Genomic DNA, 24,420 nt, shown 5'->3' with positions numbered 1-24,420 from the left:
CAAATGCTTGAGTTCAGATGATAACAGAGACAGGTGATCATCCTCTCAGGTTAACCAAGGAGACCGCCGTCTGGTGGACGACACCTCAGCACCACCCCGACATTGTCCTTAGTTTATGTATTTCCTGCAGGGTTACCCGGCGTTGCCTTGTCTATTTTTCTGGGGGGCCTTAAACACTTTCCTACACCCACGAAGGAATGGGGTTGGGGATAATTTAATGTTACCATTTAAAATTGCTACAAAGGCTTAGGCATTGTAGAGCTATTTAAGCAAAATCCAACATTTTTCTCAAAATTTTCAAACTTTGTTTTTTGCCAAAATTATGTGACCTGAAATTTAAATCCTCCTCAAATTTCAAGTCAATCAATTGATAGAGGTTTTTAGAAATCTCACCGAAGTTGTTGACCCTTTGGCCAATGTTGACCTCAAAAATAATTGGTGCTTGAGTTCAGCAAGCTGATATGAAAATCATGCTGAATCACGTGACTGATGACGTTATCAAAAATTATTTTGTGGACTGTTTTATCCCCAGATGACCCTCAAAAATTTTCATACTGATCGGGCGTTCTACTTATGCATACTGATCGACGTTATAATGAAGGCACCTATGACGTCATCAAAAAATCAACCTTATTCCCCATGAGGAGTACTTGCCATGTGCCAGGTTCCAATTTTTTTCCTTGGTGCGGTTTCAGATACAGAGGTACAATTTTTTTCTGCTTTTCCAACATGGCTGCCACACCATGTGACATATGACGTCATAATTATCATTATAACATCCCACATGAGTAGTTGCACCAATGGTGAAAATTTCCTCTTAATACGACAAGTGGTTGCGGAGAAAAACACGAAAGTTCTGTGCGGACAAATACACAGACAGACAAACGGACCCAAACACAATACCCTCCCCTTCAGCGAGGGTAATTATAATTCAAATTGTTGCCCTGCTCAGATTTTCCACTTTTGGTTTTGCATGAAAACACTCATTAAAAATATTGCCATTCCAATCAGGCTGTCGATCTTCATCTCTCCGTCTTTGGAATTCATAAATCCAACTCTTTTTGTATTGTGTGGTACTGGAGTGACAAACTTCAATCAGTACCCTCCCCCATGCCTTGTTTACACCCGGGGTCTCATACACCCACTCTTGGCTCCCCCATGTACCCTCAACACTGTTTAGTGTCCCCCAATTATGTATCCATCCAATCCATGTCCCTCCCCTCTGTTTCCTCCATGCCCTACCCCCTCTTTGCTAACATCACACCCCAGCCCCTCTTTGCTACACCGGCACACCACACCCTCCATACCTCCCGAGTGTCCCAGCCTCTCTCTTCTCCCCCTGAAACCTGGCTCCTCTCCTTCTCCCCCTGTAACCTGGCTCCTCTCCTTATCCCCCTGTAACCTGGCTCCTCTCCTTATCCCCCTGTAACCTGGCTCCTCTCCTTATCCCCCTGTAACCTGGCTCCTCTCCTTATCCCCCTGTAACCTGGCTCCTCTCCTTATCCCCCTGTAACCTGGCTCCTCTCCTTATCCCCCTGTAACCTGGCTCCTCTCCTTCTCCCCCTGTAACCTGGCTCCTCTCCTTCTCCCCCTGTAACCTGGCTCCTCTCCTTCTCCCCCTGTAACCTGGCTCCTCTCCTTCTCCCCCTGTAACCTGGCTCCTCTCCTTCTCCCCCCTGTAACATGGCTCCTCTCCTCCCACTGTAACCTGGCTCCTCTCCTTCTCCCCCTGTAACCTGACCCCCTCTCTGCTTCACAAGAATCCTCCCCCTCTGTGCTTCACAATAATCCTGACCCCCCTTTCTGCATCCCCAAAATCCTGCCCCCACTCTCTGCTGCTCAGGAATCCTGCCTCCCTCTCTGCTGCCCAATAATCCTGCCCTCCTCTCTGCTGCCCAATAATCCTGCCCCCCTCTCTGCTTCCAAAGAATCCGAAGCCCCCCTCTGCTTCCCAATAATCCCGACCTCCCCTCTGCTTCCCAAGAATCCTGACCGCCCCTCTCTGCTTCCAAAGAATCCTAAGCCCCCCTCTGCTTCCCAATAATCCTGACCTCCCTCTGTTTACCAAGAATCCTGACCCCCTCCTCTCTCAGCTTCCCAAGAATCCTGACCCACCCTCTGCTTCCCAAAAACTGACCCCCCTCTCTGCTTCCCAAGAATCCTGCCCTGCCTCTCTGCTTCACAAGAATCCTGCCCCCACTCTCTGAATCCCCCAAATCCTGCCCCCTCTCTGCTTCCCAAGAATCCTGCTTCCCTCTCTGCTGCTCAAGAATCCTGGCTCCCTCTCTGCTGCCCAAGAATCCTGGCTCCCTCTCTGCTGCCCAAGAATCCTGGCTCCCTCTCTGCTGCCCAAGAATCCTGGCTCCCTCTCTGCTGCCCAAGAATCCTGGCCCCCTCTCTGCTGCCCAAGAATCCTGCCCCCTCCCTGTTGCCCAAGAATCCTGCCCCCTCTCTGCTGCCCAAGAATCCTGCCCCCTCTCTGCTGCCCAAGAATCCTGCCCCCCTCTCTGCTGCCCAAGAATCCTGCCCCCCTCTCTGCTTCCCAAGAATCCTGCCCCCCTCTCTGCTGCCAAATAATCCTGCCCCCCTCTCTGTTGTTCAAGAATCCTGCCCCCTCTCTGCTTCCCAAGAATCCTGCCCCCTCTCAGCTTCCCAGTGTCCCACCACCCGCTTTGCTTCCCAAGAATCCTACTCCCTCTCAGCTTCCCAGTGTCCCTCCCCCTCTCTGCTTCCCCAGTATTCCATCCCCTCCATGCTCACCCAAAGTCCCATTTGACATCCTTCTTCCTCATTTGACCTAAATTTTCCAAATTATGTCTCCTGGTCCTCTTCTGCTCCCTCTGATCTAATCATGTGCTTGTGAGAGTCAACACCTTTCAGGCTATTGTCAGAGACCTGTCTCAGTACTGTAGCGTCTGGTAGTTCAGTCAAGCTGACTGGCCGGGACTTTAGCCTACTCTTTCATGTCAACACTGGTCCTTCATTTCCACCTCTTCTGATTTCAATACTGCCTTGGAATCCTTCCATACATGCTTTCTTTCCCTTCTGTACAGATTTATACCATCTTGTCTGCAGTTATCATACCTCTCCTCTCACCCCAAATACACAGGCTCCAGTGGTGAGTCAGTTACCTTGAAACAACTAGCCTTCTCTTCCAGGAAGGCACATCTGACCAAAAGCCACCTCAAGTCATTCCACAAAGCCACGAAAACCAGAAAACATGTGGCCAACCTCAAGACTGAACTCTCAAACCTGTCTCCTTCAAAAACGTGTTGGTGCCTCGTCAAGTCTGTCTCTCTTATATTCTCCCTCATCATCTCTTCCCTCCCTTCAATTGGAACCACAGCTGACTGAGCTTGAGAAGGCGAAATACCTCAATTCTGTGTTTCCTTCCACATCTTGTGTATCCAACCCTTCACTCTCTGCATCTAACCTATCCTCTCATATCCAACTGCTCCTGAATACCATGCTTTCCCACTTGAGGAGGTGGAGAGGTTTCTGTCAAACCTCAACACTGATTCTGCAACAGGGATATCTATATCTGCAACAACAGATATCTATACAGATAATATCAGTACATGTGACCAGTAAAAACCTGGACTGCTGCTCTTGCTCATCCTCTTTCTGCTCTGTTCATTCAATCATTACTTCTGGGTCAGTTTCCGTCTGTGGAAGTTAGCCAACAAAACTGAAATACACAAAACGTAGAGCAAAATGTATCTTCTTAACAACATAACAGTATCTATCAGCTTGCTTCCAATTATAAGTGAGGTCATGGAATCTATCATTGCAGTTGACATCAAATCCTTCTTTTTCTCCAATGGCCTGATTGCAGATCATCAGTTTGTTTCCAGACCTGGTCATTCTACCTTGGACATGCTGCATCGACTCTCCCCACAATGGATGGAAGCCCTCAATATCCTGAATTGGGGCTCTCTCTGGACATATTTCGAGCATTTGAGACAATCTGACATCCCACATTGCTTTCCAAACTCAATGTTTCTGGAATTCAAGGCCACCTCCTTTCATTGATTTTCCTCACCGTCACTGATTTCCTCCACTTTCATATTCAGCTTTTTGCTCTTAATAGGATCATTTCATCTCCTCTCACTGTCAAGGCTGGAGTGCTCCAAGGCAGTGGCTTGGGCCCAGTACTGTTCCGCATCTTTATCAATGATCTTTCTGATTCCCTGGAAAATCTAGCCTACATCTTTGCTGATAATTACACCATCTGTCATATCATTTCTCATCCTTCAGACAGGCAGGCAGCAACTAACCCCTTCCCTCTGCAGACCATGATAGAATCAGGATCTGGTCCACCACTTGGAGGAATATATCTTTTAACCCTTACAAATCCCATACACTCACCGTGTCTTTCTGAAATGACCGTCTGGCAACCCTCCCATGTACTTACTAAACAAATCATTGGAAGAGGTTCAGTCACTTAAATTTGTGGGCCTCACTATCAACTATCATGATCTTTCTTGGGCAGACCGTATTTCTAAGATGGCCTCCAAAGCAAGCCGCAGACTGAGCATTCTTAGTCATGCAGCGTCTTTCCTTGGCTAATTTGAACTTTTGACAACTTACAAGGCCATCATTAGCAGCTTGATGGAGTACTGCTCTCACCTTTGGGCTGGAACCCCTGCCTCACACTTTGCTCTTCTTGATGCTGTGGAAAGCAAAGCCCTCAAAATCATTGGCATCTCCCATACCAAAGCTAGACGTTTAGGCCTGTTACTTTCACATCGCAAACAGATTGTCGGCATCACTGTATTTGACCACCTCCTTTTTGGTCTGCACACCCTCTGCTCACTCTTCGCTTTGTCCCTTCCAGTTTTCTGCAGGGCACACACAGTCTGCCAGTGACCCTCTTCTTGTTAAACTCCCAAAATCCAGGATCACTGCTCACCTCCACTCGTTTGTTCCTCTTTTCTCTCACCTGTGGAACCAACTTCCTCTGTTCAGCCCCATTCTTCCCTCCAGGGCGTCAAGACAGCTGTTCACCACGACATCAGGTCATTCCCTATCCATCCATACTAATATCTTCTACCCAAAATGACCCCATTGCTCAGCACTCCCCTTCTCCAGGTAATTGTGATTTCATCCCCCCACCCCCCTCTCTCTCCCTCACCTCTTTTCACACACAGTTTGTTGGTCGTTTTTTTTTGTTTGTTTTTTTTTTCCTTTTCTGTTTCATTTTCCGTTCTCCACTTTGTATTCTTGCTGCATCTCATGTGCAGCTTGTTGATCCCTATGTGTCCTTATCACTCCCCCCTCCCCTTAATCTCACTCTTATTTATACCCTGCTGATGGTGTTTCCACCTTTCCATTTTATTCCCTTCCATTCCCCTCGAGGTCTTCCACGAAGATTGATCAGGTGTTCCAATTTTTGTTTTCCCAGCATTTAGAACGGCTACGTCTCATCATATCTAAGTTGAAAAAGCGATTAATCCCGTTTATCATTTTTCCTTTCATTCAAACTTTTCACTCCACACACTATAAGATGAATTCTCTGCAATATGGAATTTAAAATTAGCATTTTTGCTGAAAACAAGAATATATACATCAGAGTTGTGTGTCTTATGGGATTTGCAGTCTGTACACATATCAACAGCTCTTGTTGAATGACTCAATCAGAATCAGGGAAAGCATGTGCATGTCACAAATAATTTATGATGTTTTGGTCAAACTTCACACATTTAACACATCGATTCAACTGTTATAGCATCAAAACTGTCAAAATGATCCGTTGATTTTTTGCAGGGAATTGAAAAATACTTTCGTACAATACTTCATTCATTAAATGGCATGAGAATCCAAAAACGAAGAGTTCCGAAACCATGCCTGTATCCATTACCTATGGAGAAATGCTTTCCAGCTGGCTTGGCATCATAATATTCCTCTGCTTTGTGAGATATTTATCAGCACTAACCTATGTTATGATACAAAGGTTGGTTATATTTGAGAGAAAAGAGAAAGCCATTTGATCCATCATGCCTGTGCCATGTTCACACCTCACTCAACTATCAGAGAAGGAGACAAGACTGCATGCATCTTCAATGTGCTCACCATATTCTTACCGTTCTAATGTCCATACCCTTTCCCAAGCATTGGTGCTCTTGGCAAGAAATATAGAGGTTGGTTTGCCAGAGCCTTTCCCAGGACAGAAATTTAGAATTTGTCCAGGTTGAAGGCAAACAATGGCCTACTAGTTACGGTAAAAATAACACCATGATAACTTAAACCAGGCAATGCTTGCAGCAGAGTACAACCACCTAAGTATCCCTCCAATGGACAGTGCATTCAATGGTGCAATGCCCTCTCTGCAAAGCAACAGGGTGACAAGTTTGTAGTCTGGTTGATAATCAAACCCAGGCTTGGCAGATTAAAAGGGAGCATGTTACCTCTGAGCTATCCTCTCAGCCCAGACTTGTCATCATTGCCTATTTAAAATCAACTTTCACATCATTTATTTACAACCCAAATTAATTTTTATTTCTCATTTCACATCCACATAAGGAATTTAAACAGAAATAATGGCATGAAATGGCCCTAATTTTTCTTCGGATGTTATGGGATCTTTAACTTCAAATACGGTACCTAAATTCAGCTCGGAAAGCGATCTGGCTTAATATCTCAACCTGATGGATGGCATGCTACGAGTTGCTTTGAATGCGCAGATACCATCAAAATCCAGCACTGTGCCAGGGAAGCAGATTTTCATCAAATTCAACACTACAGGGACTCAAACAGCTTAAAAGGGAACAAACCATTAACCGTGATGCTGCCACATCCCTCAGCCAAAAACACTCAGAGATCGCCCATCCTTGACAGGATTTTAACTGTCATCCGAAAACACTCAGAGGTCTCTGATGGTGGATTTAAACCGATGTCAGAGGTTTGTTGATAAGCCCATTTATTTCAGCCATTCTTTGTTTGATGTGTATTTCAAAGCACACTTTGTATAACCTGTTGACATACCTGTCTTAGACAAGACTTTCATGACTCTGGTTGCCCTTTTAATGATTAAGCAAAATAGAAATTTCAAAATCTACGAATTATCATCAAATTTTTCCCTGGAAATGCAGAAATGACCGGTGAATATCTCAACGATTTTGGTGGAGGCATCCATGCTTTGTTCACGATTAGCTGGAGTCGTTTCTTGACTTCACATACTGTATATTTTTAAGCCAGTCGTGGCGACACAAACACACAAGTCACATCACTCGACCCCTGGTGTTTCTCCACATTATTTATTGATAACATAGCCAGGTTGCTTTCATTGTAAGCACACACTGTGAATGAAGTTGCAGGAATTAAGCAAGATTATTGATTGATGGAGGAATGGATAAGTGAGTAATTTGAAGTGGAGTATGTGGATCCATATTTATAGGAGTAGTGGTGTGAAGGGAGTGTGTTATGAGAGGTGAAGCAAGTACTGTACTGTATGTGTGTGAAGAAGCACACCCCACTCCCCACCCCCCCCCCCGCCACCAGCCCTTTACTGGGATGAATCCCTATCTTAAAGATAGGTAGTTAAAGGGTATTTCACAGTTTTGGAAAATGGAGGCTGCAATGGTGTTGGTACTGACAGAAGCAAGAATTAAATGGGTGGGTGTAAAATGTGTAATTAACAGCTGGGAGTGTGGCACGGTGGTTAGATTGATGAGGAAGAGGCACTGGGCCTGGGGCCTCCGGGTTGGCTGAAGGATGCCGAGAAATGCCAGAATGGAAATTCAGTTAGGGAGCCCGGGTGCTAATGGAGGACCCAAGGCAAGGGTGTCAATAGGACACAGTCAGTACTGTCAGCACCAGACCCATGGTGGGAGCCAGTGAGGGCATGACTTTAGTTAGGAGTGGGTGAGGGCACTCGAGCAGGGTCCCCAAGGCTTGGACGCTTCAGAGGAGAGAAAGACTGGCAAGCCAAATTGGATCCACATTGTCCAGCTGGTAACTTGTTCTGCAGCACAAGTATGAAAACGTGAGGGTGAGGCCGAACTTCGAGGATGGCACCAGTGTGCCGAGCAGCGGGTAAATTGCTTGTGAGAACCACAATGCAGGGGGATTTGAAGTAAAATGAAACTATGCTTTTGAAGGAATTAGCTTGGAATATAGATGCTTCCCCTTCACAATATCTGATGTCTGTGGCCCCTGGAAGAAAATGAGTCGAGAACTTGTACTTGTGAGGGCTCATTGGGCCCCAAATTGTTAGTGTTGGTGTAGTCACACCCCATCAAGCCACTCCACTAGTGAGCCAGGTAAGGCCACACCATTCCATGCCTTTGCAATCTCTCCATGTGCCTATGCTTTCTCAAGAGAAGGTCAGGTCAGGTATGGGAACATGTGTTGTAGCAGCAAGTCACCATGTTCAATTTCCACCTGTACTCAAGGGGCCTTCATCTGGCCATCCCTCAGGCAGATGCCTGGCCCATCCCCATCTACTTGAGATGCCGATCAACCTGCTGCAACCATGAGGCACGTGGTCAGCCCATTGGCCTCCTCTACTCACGTGGCTTCCTTACTGAGAAAATCTGGTGAGCAGGATCAGCATCAGCAAAACAAGTTACATTTCCAGAGCCGCAGCTGGCGCTCATGGGCCAGACAGGAAAAAAAACATTCTCATCCGAGTCTCTTTCAGTAAACGCTCGATTGACACAAAGCCCAACCAATGATCACCAAGGATTTTCTGAAGAGACCTGGTACCAGAGAAGTTAAGTCTGTCTCAGATACTTGGTCAGAATCTAAGTGTCACATCCATAGAGCAAGACTGGAAGTACCAAGGACTTGAAGACTCGGACCTTCATGCTCCTGCACAGGTGCTCCCACTCAACCTGTTCGCACAATCCTCAGCTACGCTTTCATCTTTGGGCTTGCCAATGTACAGCCTCTACTTGGATGGTAACATTCTCTTGAATTTGATACAACACATTCAGCTTAGGCTTTGATGGTAGTGTTCTTGGAGTTGCGACAACAAGCCTGTGGTCAGTATTGAGGAAGCGAGCACAAGTGGATCCTGCAGTTCTGGAGCAACCTCCAGTGACCATAAATGACAACATGGTCAATTTCCTTAGCCACACCACCAGCAATGGAACACAAAGTCTCATGATGTGGCTTTTGGCATTGAAACCATGAAACAGCCACTCTAAGTCCACAACATCTTATGAAGTCTAGGAACTTAGTGCTATTCTGGTTCTTGGTTCCAGACCCATGGGGACAACCATGCATCTCATAACCATACCCATCTGTGCCAGTCAATGCATTGAAATCCCTCAAGACGAGACGAGTACCTCGCCTGGGGCAACAATTAACCACAGAATCAAGTGCAGCATAGAATGTCTCCCTCACAGTGAGATCACTTGCCTTAGTCACAGCATATACAGAGACCAAGGAAATGACACCCAAAGTGATGAATCCTCAGTCTCATAAAACCCGCATGACAAGTGTTACCTCGACAATCATAGGAGTCAGCTTGTGGGAGACAGGTACAACATCTCCCGAGGAATGGTAACCATCAGAGCAACTGGATCAGTTGTAGGTACAACCACCCACTATGATATGACCACGATCTGGTCTCCAAACCTCAGAAAATGCTGTAATAATGATGTTCAAGCAATGGAGTTCAGATGACAGCAGAGACATGTGATCGTCATCTCTTACAGTGAGGACATTCCAGGCATCCACCCAAAGGGAGAGCCTCAGGTCAACACGAGACCACCATCTGGAGGACAAGACTTCAGCACCACCTCGACACACCACCACAACCTGACCCAGCAGGGTTTCCCCATTGATTTTAATGCTATGATCAAACAAGGACAAATGTGTCCAAGAGCCGCGTCATAAAGGTTTTGTCTTCACCAGAAGAAGAACAAGAACAACAACAAGAACAACAACAACAACAACGTGGAGCTCTCTTAGAGCCAGCGTTCGCATCACGACGCGGCAAAAATGGGGGTCCTGAAAGGTTTTGCCCCAGTCCATTCATCCGTTGGGTTGCACTACGAAGGGCAGATGCACAGGAGGAACTCCCACATAACGGGTTTTTCTTAGTTTTATTTGTGTTTTTTGGTACGTTGTGGAACGAAGTGTTTTACAGTGGCCAGAGTGCAATCCTGCCACCAAACTCTGAGAAATAGACAACTGAACTGTAGGAGGACGCCCACAGACACAGTTGGGCACTTGATATGAATAGTCGTTGCCTCACAAGGAGCTCCTCTGCCCTTTGGCAGGTTTTGTTTTTAATCCTGCTGGGTATCAGTATCTACGAATATATATATATATATATATATATATATATATATATATATATATATATATATATATATATATATATATATATATATATATAATGTGTGTGTACATGCATTGTTGCGGATCCGGGGTGGTGGGATTCTCACCCGACTCTTGACGCCACCCTCACCACTGCCGTCTCCGGGGTTTATAACGCCGGCTGGCTCAGCACAGGCTTCGGGTGACGAGTCTTCAATCGCGATACCAACGTAATCCTGGACCTTACCAGTTGGGGAAATAGAACCCCGGTTACAGACTGGTTTTGTCAGATGCAGAGCGTTTTCTGCCAGTCTGTAACCATTTTGGTTTTATATGCCAATCAAACGGATCGTTCGTCGATGCGACACGAATTAATCCATAGCGGCAACTTCATACGAACCAACCAGATTTATTGGGCAACATCGGGGAAACAACACAAGCAAAACATTCACGACAATGTTTTTATTAACAATCTTAAACCCGTTTTTAACTAGGGAACTATGGCTTACAGGTTTCAAGGGGGTCGCTACCGATATATGCCTTATACAACGTGCACACAAGACAGACAGACAGCATGCATGCAGACAAGACAGAGTACTTGGTGATGTTTCATGGACGAGAGGAATGTGTCAAAAAGCACGAATGCCACTCGTAACAAGCGGATGTCCACAGATTCGAGCCCCCAGCTCGAATTTGAACATGCCGCGTGGCGAGACGGCGCTCGCCTTCCTTTTCCGCACTGCACGCGGTCTCCGCGTGCTCTGACCCCACGTAAGGTCGACGGCACAAGACTGTCAGATCAACGATGGGCCTCAGCTGATTTCTCTCAAGGTCCAGCTTACAAATCCAGGCCTGGCCTGTTCACCAGACAAGGCCCAAATCGAGGTGCCGGGATCGGGCAAGCGGATCGGCAAACGTGTCGAGCCGTGAGGTGAGTATGGACTGTCAGAGGCTCCGTCGTTTCCTCTCTTGCCTTCTCGCCTCAAAGCCCAACTTCTCAACTCCATCCTCTCAGTTTCTTTCTCTGCAGAATCACCTTTCCTTTCCTTTTTCACGCTCGCCTCTCAAAGCCGGCTGCCGTTTCTCTCATGGCAGAATCACCTCCTCATAAGAGTTGATCGCCAACTCGATGTGCAGGCCGCCTCTCCCACTGCCCAAAAAGCAGACTTGACGTGCAGGCAGCCTCTCTTACAGCTAAAAATGCAGACTCGGCGCGCTCAGGTTCAGCGTCTCTCCCGGCAGATCCAACACTGTCCCTCCTTCGTTCGCTCACTTCGAAAACACGATCACGCCTCGAGAGCGACCGTTTCCCCAAACTGAACCCTTTTTTACTAGGTCTTCGGTCGCTCGCTGCGAGCCACTGGCTCCTCCTCCTTTACGAAGCTGACAAACTCCTGCCCTGAGCTCCACCTCCCTCTCCAGGCCACTCCCCCTCAGCCGACTGGGCGGGGCCTATCGTCCGGAGAGGGGAGGGAAGAAGAGGGAGCTCCCGATCCACCACCACCGCACAAGCAATAAACAGCCTCTTAAACCTCCCGACACGTGTCACATCCATTTTACCAAACAACCTCGCGAAACATGCATTTAATGGGGGATCTGAGCTAATCCTATATTTAGTAGCCTAATAAGGGCCATTTCCGTAACAGTATATATGTATATATATATATATATATATATATATATATATATATATATATATATATATATATATATATATATATATACACATATATATATATATATATATATATATATATATATATAAATATATATCTTTATATTTATTAGTACATACAAATGTATACATTTATTTACATATATATATATATATATATATATATATATATATATATATATATATACATACATATATATCTTTTGAGACAAATCCAACCTCCACAACCCTATGTTGCACCACTCTTGTGCGGTGGGCAGTACAAGTAGGTCAGAGCTTTGGTTCTTAGTGAAACCAAGATTGCAACACATTTGACATTTTTAAAAGTGCGTGATATTTGATTTGAATTGAAAGATTAACTTAAACTTTTCCCATCACTGGGGATGGATATTTTTTCTCGCTTTTCCTGTCACTTGGAATGGTTACTCTTCCTCGTCTAATATATGAAGCTCTTTCTAACCATCACTCACTCACCGACTCACGGACTGATATTGAAAATCGGTACCTTCTGGGTCACGTAAACAGCTGAAGTTTTGTGTGCCGATGGACATCGAAGCTGGTACATCGGAAAAATTCACAGAATCATTCGACAACATCCATAAATGAAAATATAAATAAATTTTTTTAAAAAGGAAAAAAATGAAAAATAAATGCAGGTGAGACACAAGACAATGAGGCACGAGGCCCGGTAATTTTGTGTGCCAACGTACATCAAAGTCGATACACCAGGAAAAGTCACAGAACCATTGGAAAGCATCCGTAAATAAAAATATAAACAAATTAAGAAAATAAATAAATGAAAAATCAAAGCAGGTGAGCGAACCAAGACAATGGGGAAGCACGGTTTGTATGCTTACACAATGTGTAAGCACATCCTGCTCATCTAATATATAAAGCTCTTTCTAACCATTGACATTAAAGATCGGGACCTTCCGGGTGATGTAGAAAGCTGAAATTTTGCGTGCAGTTGGACATAAAAGCCGACACACCATAAAAGTAAAGAAAAAAAAAATCACAGAACTGTCGAAAAGCATCCATAAATGAAAATATATATAAATGAAAATAAATAAGTGCATGAACAATTTTTTTTTTTTTTAAATATGCAGCCGAGTTCGTTTGTGTAAGCATACCCCCTTCTTATTATAACGAAACATTATTAAGCTAAGAAAGAAATAAAACATCTTGTATAAAAGGGTGTAAAAGAATGTGGTTTTTGATGACAGTCAATTATCTGTTCTTGTCAATGATTTTTGAAGGGCTGTTCAAACATTAATCAATGCTATTTCTGTGAAAATCTAACACCAACTCACCCTCACCTCTCTCTGTAGCGCTCCGTGATGCTATACCAGATGATAAGATATTACAAGGCCATAATATGAATATTATGAAAGCAAGAGGGCCATAATATGGAATAAAATGTTGATGCAAGTAGCAAATTGCACTATTAGTTGTTTTTGATATTTAATCGTCTTCACTTACACATAAACACAAATAAATTCGTCCCTCCCCCCCCATCCCACCCCACTTTCCAATGCATGATCAGCACATGACTCCGACTCAGGCTTGAACTCAGAATGCCAATACTCGGACTCAGGACTGCTGGACTCAGACTCAGATCACAGCACTTGGACAGCTTGGACTCTGACTCAGACTCGGAACAGGTGGACTTGACTACAACACTGGTATGTATCTATGAGCATCTGGCCGACGCGGTTGGTGCTAGCATGAGTGGCATGGGTATGAGCAGCCCCAGTCAATTCCAAGTGAGCAGGAAATGGTTTGACCACTTTATGAGGTGCTACGGTCTCGGAAACATCAAAATGACAGGCGAGCATGCCTTCGTGGACCAGGAGGTGGCCAAATCATTCCATGCTCAACTCATGCAGCTCATCCAGGAGAAGGGGTACCTGCCAGAGCAGGTGTTCAATGCTGACGAGACCAGCCCGTTTTGGAAAGAGATGCCAATGCAAACTTTTATCTCGAAGCATGAGGAGACAGCATCGGGATTCAAAACCACAAAGGACCAGGTATCTCTTCTCTGTGCAAATGCAAAATGTGACTGATGAAGCTGAAGCCCATGATGCTGTGCCGCTCCCTGAACTTGCATGCTCTCAAAGGCAAGAATAAGCACATGCTGCCCATGTTTTGGAGAGCCAACAGGAATGCATGGGTGATGGCAGCAATTTTCATGGACTGGTTACATAACTGTTTTGTCCCTCAGGTAGAGAGGGTGTTCCTGGTGGAACAAAACCTTGCGTTCAAAATTCTCTTGCTCGTCACAATAGCCACAGGCAGTGAATAATTTCAGAGGCTTTCTCAACAACATGGGGGAGAGGCATGAAATTGTTGGGCTGGCACAGCAGGTGGGAGGGGAAGGCTTTGAGGACATGGAACCTGAGGAATTGGGTACTCTTATCACCTCGCATGCCGAAGAGCTCACCAAGGAGGAGTTGTAAGCCATTACCAATGTTTCTGGGGAGGAGGAGGAGGGGAAGTGGGCAGTGATGAGTAGGAAGAGGCGTTGAGGTCCAACCTCACGGTCAAGTTCCTGGGTGAGATGATGCACAACATGTGGTCAATGACTAAGAGGATGCAAGGCACCAATCTGGTCATGGAGCATTACCTCAAGTTCAAGAGGGGGTTGGATTACTTGCTGCTCCCATACAAGAAGCTGCATCAAAACCTGCGGCAATCTGCCAGGCAGCTCTTGATCACGGATTTTTTTTTAATCTGTACTGGTCCATCCAACCCAGAAGTATCAGCACCCTCACATGCCTCTCCTGCCTCTCCTGCTTCCCCTTCGTTGAGCGACACATCAGCACTCTCGTCTGCTTATTCTTCAGATGACTCCACCAAGTTCACTGGATTTTAAATAAGAATAATAATTATCATCATTTGTAAAGTTGCATGCGTTTGCGCAAATAACAATTTGAAATGGTACCTGCTGTTTTTTTTATATTTGTATTTTATGGAACGGTTGGTTCATCACTTTTATTAAACTGGAATCGCATTCCTTTATCAGATATTGGAAACCATTCGTGCTGTTGTCTTTTTTTTTAATACTTGTAAGCGTTTTTTAATAAAACTGCAATCATGTGCATTTGTGGTCAAAAAGATTTTAAACTTTTAAAAGGTGGCCCCATGAAATCAGGAACCGCCGGGAATCTGCCCCCCTTTTTCCCCCATTCAAACAATGCGTGACATTCACAGTGTCGACATTCATGGCTTCACCGTTTGCGGTATTTTTTGCGGGTCACAAACCACCGGGAACCTATCCCCTTTTTTTCTATTGAAACAATGCCCCGCTATTTGCCGATTTGCCATTCACGGCATTTTCAAGGAACGTATCCCCCGTGAATAGTGGGGACCGATAGTAAACACCTTACTGTGCAGAGATAATTTACTTGACTTTTGAAATGCCCAGTCTGGCTTTTTATTCTCAGCCACACCATAAACTATTTAAATGACGGTTCATCGGCAGGACTTTGTGACACAAAAAACAGCATAAATCAAATGGATGTAAAGCTGGAGACCCCTGTGCTGGCATTAGTTGGTGGATGTTAAATATCCCACGATTTGTTTTGTGAAAAGTAGGTGGTTGGGTCGTTTCTCCCCTCTGGTCTTGGTGCTAACTTGGCACTGAGCTGTCGAAGTCCAATTGCTGATGGTGTAAGGATACATCCAAGGGTAAAGATCATACCATGCTGTTCACCCATTATGTATCCATGCACAAGTCAAAATTTATTTTGCATATTATACACACATATACAGATATATGTATACAAACATATAAATGATACAAGCACATACCTACAATATTATTCGTGAAAGTTGAAAATAAAATAAATACAAATTTGGTAAAAATCTGCTCGCATAACTTTTTGAGATTAAACTACCATGTGAAGTGAATTTCCCATGTCCAAATTAATTGGGTCAATCTCTAATCAGTGCATGTTCTCATATTTATTATCAGTATACTGTTGGCATCTCATTTCTATACATGACAGACCTTATTGATCTCAATTGTTCACTCAAGTGGATTTTTCATTGTCCTCATATTCAGCAATAAGTAGAAACAAGGGTATTTTATAATGCTTCCAACAAAATACTTTTTTCAATCGGATCAATTTTCACGTTATTGCATTCAATCATAAGTTCGCGAGATGATTTTCACAAGTTTGTGCTGGCACACTGTCAGTGACGATAAGATAATTGTCTCCATGGGACAGCAGCATAAACTGCTCTTGAAACACGAGATGAATCAAAACATGATTACTGAATTAATTCAAGGTACGAATCTGAGACATATTCTGGATTAGTTAGATTAGAGGAACGCCAATGACAAAAGGAACTCAACAAAATGAAACAAGAAATATGTTTCCTTTGGTCAGCAATTCCAATGTCACATGCAAAAAACAATTAAGTGTGCTAAAAAATAAAATAGTTTGGCTAAACATTTAAAAACATGGCAGCAAGAGAAAAATATATTGAGTATATGCCAGGTGTGTGAGACTGCAGCTGGCATTGCTGCAGGCTTATGGACAAAGTACTCATGCATAAATACATCAGAGATGCACCGATGAGAGGAGGACAGAGACACAGTGGGATATGTTTGGTCTTTAATACCGTATATTTTGGTGTATTAACCGCAACCCTGTTTTTCACCCTTAAAAAAAATACATTATCTTATTTTCTAATCTGGATCTAAATACCTTTGTACATTAACATTAAGTAGCACAAAATTAAAAGTTTGAAATCCAAACAAAGCAGAAAATTATCAGAACAATCAAGTCTGTTTTGTAATTCTGTCAAACCTTTTAGGGGTAAAATCAAAGTCCAATTACTTGATCGTAGAGTGCCGTAATGGCTGGTGTGTAATCGCGAGAGCCGAAACCTGTCGGCTCACAATGGGCTGGCCACAAAGCTGACCATAATTCTTCTTTTGATGAGACAATGTGGGTATTCCCATCAATTATTTCTCACTCATGCATGGTGTTGTCTTAATGGTTAGGGTTGTGCGCTTGGGATCCTAGGGTCCTGAGTTCAAAGTCCACTCAGCTGTTGAATTAACACCAGGTGGGGTTCAGTCAGGCTGTCATCCTTCTGAGGTTGGCAAAATGAGTACCAGCTTGCTGGGATGATTGAGCCATTTGAGTATCCTGCGTCGGAGTGGTGACCAGTTCAGGATTGTGCCCAATAGCCCAGCACTGATGCTCTGTATCGGGTATGGTCCCAAGGGATGATTGGATGGATTCCTCACTTCTGTTTGTCAATCAATCAGAATTGCCAGGAACGTGATGACAGTAGGCAAAGAAGTCAACTAACCGAGCAACCGATACATGTGGACATACATGGTGTACTCCATGCACACTTAGCCAAGACCAGCCCAATGGGAACATTCCTGTATCCAGGGCCCAAGAGTAGCGATGGTGGCCCTGCATGTCGGGATTATCATGCATGACTCAACGGGCAAAAAAAAAACCGTGCAACCGAGATCAATTGTACTTACATACTTTTACATAATTATGAAAGTTCTAAAAGTTCACCGATATGTAGAACATAGATCCACTTGTATATGTGTGACAATAGGAATATAATTTAAAAATTGTTTTCAATCCTGACTTTTTTTTCTTTACCTACTGTATGTATTGACTGCACCCCCGACCTATGTATTACTGCACCTCTGACATTTAACTTCTTTTTTTCCACCGATAAAAAGTGCGGGTAAATACACAAGAAAATACGGTATGTGACAGAATTATCACAAGCAACAAAGTTCAAAATCACAATGTGCAGTACTATACCCTCAATAGCTGTGGAGCACCAGTGACGGAATCTTGTGATTGGCTGATTAACATCCCATTAGAATTGACTAATCATCAAGAGGGCTGATAAGACAGCCCTGAGATTGATCAACTGACTTGGTCCATCCATATTTATTCATTCCTCTGTTAACCTATTCATCCACATCCCCAAATTATCTGGGTCATCCTTAAATCTACTTAAAGTTTTGCTCTCATGCAGAGAATATAGCATAGTGTTGGAAGAATTCCCACAATTTAATGTTAAAATGTAAGTTGGTTGTTACAGTTCCAACTCCTTTCAACCTTTGCTGCACACCCTGAGCACAAACTGCAATTTTAGGCTAATTTGGTTCAGTGGTGTAAGATGCATACAAGCCAAACAAACACCTTGAATGTTCAAATAAATTTCCAATACTTATGCTTTTCCTCCAGAGAACTGACGAATTTCATTCCATTTGGCTTGTAACACTCCCTCCCAACAGGAACGACACTGCACGTTACACATTTGCATCAATAATTTGCATCATCATTGAAGCCAAAACAAATGGGAATATAAATGTAACAGCCTAAAATCTTCCCGGGTACACCCCAAGTACACCAACAATTTTCAACTCATTCCGTCCGGTGGTTTAGGAGTGCATACAATACAGCCAGCCAGGCAGGCATAGGTGGCAAATGGCAATAATGAAGATGATGAAGAATAGGAAGACGAATAATAAGAAGAATAGACTAGTTGCAAAGCTGGAGACCCCTCTTCTTGCATGAGTCATTGGCTGAATAACATCAAGAGCCAGATAATACCTCTTCACTGGAATGGTGATCGTGAACTCTTGTGCCACACCAGCCATTTGTTCTGACCTGACCAATATGGGGTCTCTGCCATGCATCCACCCTATGTGGGCATCCATTACACAGTTTATGAGGATTTTTGCAGGTGGGAAATAAGATATGCATGGCATTGCGCTGCTCTCAGTCAGACGGGGTATTACAAATCAAACTACAATATGCAAGCTCTGGGGGAATTAACTTGTCCATATGGACATATTGTACACTGGCAAATGTAATTGTAGGAAACTCAGAACCACAATGAAGAATATCATACATTCTAAGAGTCTCACTGAGATTCTTGCTCGATCTAATTTTATGCACAACACTGTTAACTTACTTTTTGATTGGTATCTGCAAAGATGTTTTTGCAATGATGAACAAATACTTTGATCGCTTTGAAATAGCACACCACGGGTAACACTTGACAATACAGTAATAGATACTGCAAAGCTGATATGCAGACAAATAAAATTTAATTGCGCAATTGATCAATATATTTACTGATATAATGAATGATGTGTATTCAGGTACCTGGTGGTATATGCGTTATACAGCAATGCAAGCAGAAATTTTAGAGAAATTAATGGAGAGAATATTATTTATTCATATTCAGCCTGTGGCTGCTGGCTGCATCATTTTCTCGGGGTGCGGCTGTGCCACTGATGCAGTGCCGCATTACCAGTGAACTGGTACTCATTTTGTCGACCTCGGAAGACAGGCTGAGTCAACCCACCTGGTATTGATTCAGTGCTCGACAAGGGCTTGAACTCAAGATCCTAAGATGTTGAGCCAGCCACCTTAACCGCTAAGCGAACACCAGACGAGAGAGATCATCAAGGCTGTAGAGTGCATCAAATGAATCAAGCAAGTGGCATTTTTCTCCCTTTACATTTACTAACTTTGGTTTACCATTATCCCTGAAAACATTGTCATTGTTCTATCTGAAAGGGGCTGCCAGAGTCAGTGCTGCCAAAGCATGGTCTCATGGAAAAGATTACACCGAGTGGTTTGCCTTTGCCTCCCCAGTTGGAGTCGAGGCAGTGATTTGAAATTTTGCCAGCGTGATGCCGACAACTCGCCTACTCTTCATGAAAGACACCATGGGATCTTTAACATTCACTGATTATTGGTTGCAGACAGAACACCCGGATTAACATCCATTTATGGGACGGCGCATTTTGTGATGCAACACCCTGCCCGATGAGGAGCAATCCGACGGTTTATAGTAGGGCTGAGAATCAAACGCGGATTAAGACAAGTAAGTGAGCCATGTCTGCACCATCTTGTCTGTGGGTGCTTTTTCCTGAAGTCTATTCTTTTCTTCCTTTTTGCGATTGAGCTTTCATTTTGCATCTCTTGCTTGAACACGTCATTACAGTGGTGTTTTGGAAAGTCGATTTGTCATATTATGAATACTAGAAGCACCCACTCCCCCCCGGGAGCCGTCAAGGGGGTCACGTTATTATATTTATGCCTATTTTACTCCAAGGGGTCCCAGGATTACACACCCAAAAAATGGTTGCGATCTGTTAAGCTGTTTTTGCGGTACCTGGGAACAGACGGACAGATGGTGAATTATATTAAGATATTGTGGAGAAGCATGGCAAACAGAATCCAAGATCTGAGCTGTGAGATCAAACAGAGTTGTAAAGGAAACAACCTGTGAGGTTTAGTTAAAACAGTATTTTTTAAAGTATGAGCCTATACCAGATTTATAATATAATTTTTGTTTTTGACCAACCTACTCTTGAAAAACATCCATTTCACCACTGCTTAGTTGTTGGTTGGTGTGGGTTAAATTCCCACAGCTGCTCGCTCTCAGCAGTCTGTGCTTGGGGAAGTTTTTCGAGTGGACCAAAAGAGCCATCGGTGTGAGCAAATGTATGCCTTTGCCCTATGGTGGACTGAAATGGGCTAGTTTACGGTAAATAATTATCAAGCAAGGGAATATGGAGTCATAACAAACAAGGCTTTCCCAACACATCGGAAAATCGAAACATGACTTCAGTCAGGTAGTTGAGCTCGAGTTAAAGGAAAGACCTGATGAAGTCCGTTTTCTTTCAGAGGCATCTGTATGTGTGGGTACATATATATTGTTACGGCTGTGGAAATTCGCAGAGCACCATATAGGTCCTAAGATCAGTTAGGCCGATAAGTCTGTGTTCAGATAAATTTCCCCACCGTTGTCTAATTGAATTATTCGTGTTATCAGGGCTGTGATCCTTGAGGTAGTGTTTTTCTGTTACTATCGTTATTTTGGACCAATCGCCTTTCAACCACCCCAACCACACCCGCATCTCAACAAACCACACCATCCTCACCACTTCACCCCCAACATCACCTAACCACCTTCTCAACCACAACGCCAACCATCAGCCACACCACCACTACAAACAACCACACCACATTAACCACAACCTTCACAACCACACCACCATGTTTCTACCTCAGCGATGACTACCAGAAGCCTGGCATTCAACGAGGGAAAGTGGACGACGGCCCCACCGCCCAGCGAATAACATTTGCACACCAAGAGAAAACACCAACCCTGTGAGTGGAGCTATAAAGCGACACGACTAGCGATGAAGAAACGACGCCCTGGAAAAGGGAGAAAATGCCCCCGATTCGGCGAGGAAAACGCCCTCCTTCTGGAAGGTTCCCGCGGGAGCTGGAAGAGGGGAGGGGCGAGATGCCAGGGGAGATAAAAGCACGCGCTGAAGGTAGCGAGTTGGTTGGTGGTTGGGTGGTCGAGTGGAGAGTCAGTCGTTGGAGTCAGTCGGTGGAGGTCTGGGCTCGTGTGAGAGTGTGGAGTTGTGGGCAGCCGCACTGGAGCCTGGAGAGGGTCCAAGAGGGATGCCCAAGCAAGTCAAAACGAGGGTGGAGGTAACCTGCGGCAGCCTCTTGGAGTTCCTTCGGTCAACCAAGCTCCTTGGACATAAAGACCCTAAGGGGTTCAGTCTGACCCCCTTGTCTTTAAGGGGGTCTTTTCCTTGCTTTTATTTGTGTGAAAGTTGTGGCGCCGTGTCACGTTAAGTAGAGAAACTGTTAAGTGACTGCACATAATTAATTATAGACGGTTGTAGCGCTTCGCCTTGCTCGTGTCTTTGTCTAGTCCCGCATTCATCACAAATCAACTGCATGCACGTTTGACCAATTCATTGCATGACTGCATCACTGTATATGTGTACAAATAAATGTGCTTGATTGATAAATGACTGCTTTCATGCTTACGTGTTGTTTGTAAATAAATGTGCTTCTTTAAATGTGAACCTGTTCGTCGCGTCATTTTCCCTCCATTGAGCTGCCATCTTGCTCTCGGAATTTAGTCGGCTTTTAAATAGCCGATAATAGGATCGGGTGCAACGAGGCCTCACGATAATACCCCGCTCGGTTATCCCAACACGGAGCGAGCTGCTTCGGTGGCTCGTGTCCAAGCAGGCCTTCGTTGAGGTGCAATCTCTCGGTAATCTACCCGCACGAATAATTAGGTAAATCGATTATTTAGCGATCGGACCCTGTAGCGTGGGTAGAGTGCGTTCCAGGTTGTGGTGTGCTTGGAGCACACCCGTGACTGGTTTTTGGCGTTGTTCCGGAAAGTCGCGACTGAATCGTCAGTGCGGTGGGCGTAAGGCCACGATTCGGCTAAGAGCGGTCATTCTCACGCAGGCAGGCGGGAGATTCGTATATGTATATATATATATATGTATATATATATATGTATATATATATATATATGTATATATATGTATATATATGTATATATATGTATATATATGTATATATATGTATATATATGTATATATATGTATATATATGTATATATATGTATATATATGTATATATATGTATATATATGTATATATATGTATATATATGTATATATATGTATATATATGTATATATATATATATATATATATACATATATATATATATATATATATATATATATATATATATATATATATATATATATATATATATATATATATATATATAAAACCAGGCGTAGTGGCGTGCGCCTGTAATCCGGCTACTCGGAGGCTTGGGTTGGAGGATCGCTTGAGGACAGGGGCCCTGCACTGGGCCGCGCTATGAGAGGGTGTAGGGTAGCCCAGAATCATGGTGAAACCAATCCTTATCCCTGTGTCGTAAGAGGCGACCAGGGTTGCGTCAGGAAGGGCATCCGGCGTAAAACCTGTGCCAAGTCAGTATGCGGATCATAACGGATGATCCGCTGTGGCGACCCCTAACGGGAGCAGCCGAAAGACGAACAACATATATACATATATATGTATATATATATATATATATATATATATATATATATATATATATATATATATATATATATATATATATATATATATATTACACACACACAAAGTGCCAAAAAAAAAATGGAAACATCAATGTGAAGTCACTTAATATGGTGTTGGTCCACCACATGTGGCCAGTACACGCTGTGGCATTGAGTCCACCAGCATGTGGAATTCTGCAGGAGGGATGCGACACCATTGTTCCACGAGAAAGTCAATCAACTCATACTTATTTGATGGAGGTGGAAAACACAGTCTCAGGTGTCGTTCCAGAGTATCCCATAAATGCTCGATTGCGTTCAGACTTTGACTGAGAAGGCCATGACATCAGTGTCGTGCTCATCAAAAACATTGGGTGACCACACGTGCTCTGTGAATGAGCATGGGTATGGGGTGGGGGGGGGGGTAGCCATATTTATAGGAAACAGGCCTGTGCAGCATTTTTATACATGACCCTTAGCATGCTGAGATGTTATTTGTTTAATTAACTCATGGGCCACACCAGTGTGGAGGCCATTACTTTGTGTCCCTCATTTATATGTCCACCATATAGAATATAATTATATATATATATATATATATATATATATATATATATATATATATATATATATATATATATATATGTTCTCTGTTATTAAATTATGCTCCTTGGGGGTTAACCACGTGGAGCAAAGGAATCCGGGCAGCAGCTGCCTCTCACAGCATGCTGCATTTGGATGCCGTGCTCTGCAGCCTCCACTGTCACGATCAGGAATGACACGAAATAAAAAAGGTCCATGTACGTATTTCAGAGCGATTGTGCCAACAGCTGCACACGATGGACGCCGTGCATTTCAAAGTACAGTACAAACCCAAAGGGAAGGCTTTGAGCCGAGTTTCAACCACAATAGGTGACCAAAGAGAGACAACGTGCGGACACCACGCTGGGCTCCTTTTACCTGCGTCCCGCCGTGCCAAATCACGTCCACGCTTGCGTCGCACCTTTTCCTTTTAATCAGCTGGAGAAGTGTTGGTTGCGAGGCATGTGCGAGTGAGGAAGAAGAAGAAGAAGAAGAAGAAGAATAAGAAGAGGAGGAAGAGGTGCTCAGGCCGATCGGTGGAGCGTCCCGAGCTGGCCACGGGTGAGCGGCTCGCAAGCAACGCGCAGCACGACTGCGATATCGCACAACGTGCGAGTAATGAGCGAGTTCCAACGTTCACACTGCACTTCATCAGTATGCGGCTTGGCCAGGAGAGGCCGTTCCCTCGTCCCGCCCTCCCGCTGTCCCCCAACCCCCTGCCTTTGGCACTAAGGGAAACACAGCACACCAATAGACTCGACCATGAATTACCACTTACATTGTTACTACGAGTTGAAATGCCCCATCCACGACGAGTCCCCGAAAATACCGCAAAAATATTCTCTTTCAGCTCATATAACCATGTTCTGTGATGGTTGCATTGTTTAAATCGTTTCGAATTAAATTATTTTGTGTGCACACATATGTCTGTCTTTACAATTTAATTCCAGCTTAAGTCCCCCC

At 44.0% G+C, this 24,420-nt stretch overlaps 1 protein-coding gene across 1 annotated transcript in view; it reads right to left on the bottom strand.

Annotated features, from left to right (window-relative positions):
* Positions 1 to 24,128, bottom strand: part of LOC147030111 (acid-sensing ion channel 1-like) — a 123,346-nt gene extending 99,218 nt beyond the window's left edge. Inside the window, exon 1 of the mRNA XM_085872162.1 lies at positions 23,836 to 24,128. The gene's annotated coding sequence lies outside the window, so the exon portion shown is untranslated. The remainder of the gene's footprint in view (positions 1 to 23,835) is intronic.
* Between the last annotated feature and the right edge of the window lie 292 nt (positions 24,129 to 24,420).

This window comes from Eptatretus burgeri, chromosome 3, assembly GCF_056783735.1.
Source record: "Eptatretus burgeri isolate ZD-2024b chromosome 3, Ebu_testis_v1, whole genome shotgun sequence".
NCBI lineage: Eukaryota > Metazoa > Chordata > Myxini > Myxiniformes > Myxinidae > Eptatretus > Eptatretus burgeri.
The sequence above is the reverse complement of the archived record's forward strand: the minus strand, read 5'-3'. Positions and strand labels throughout refer to the sequence as shown.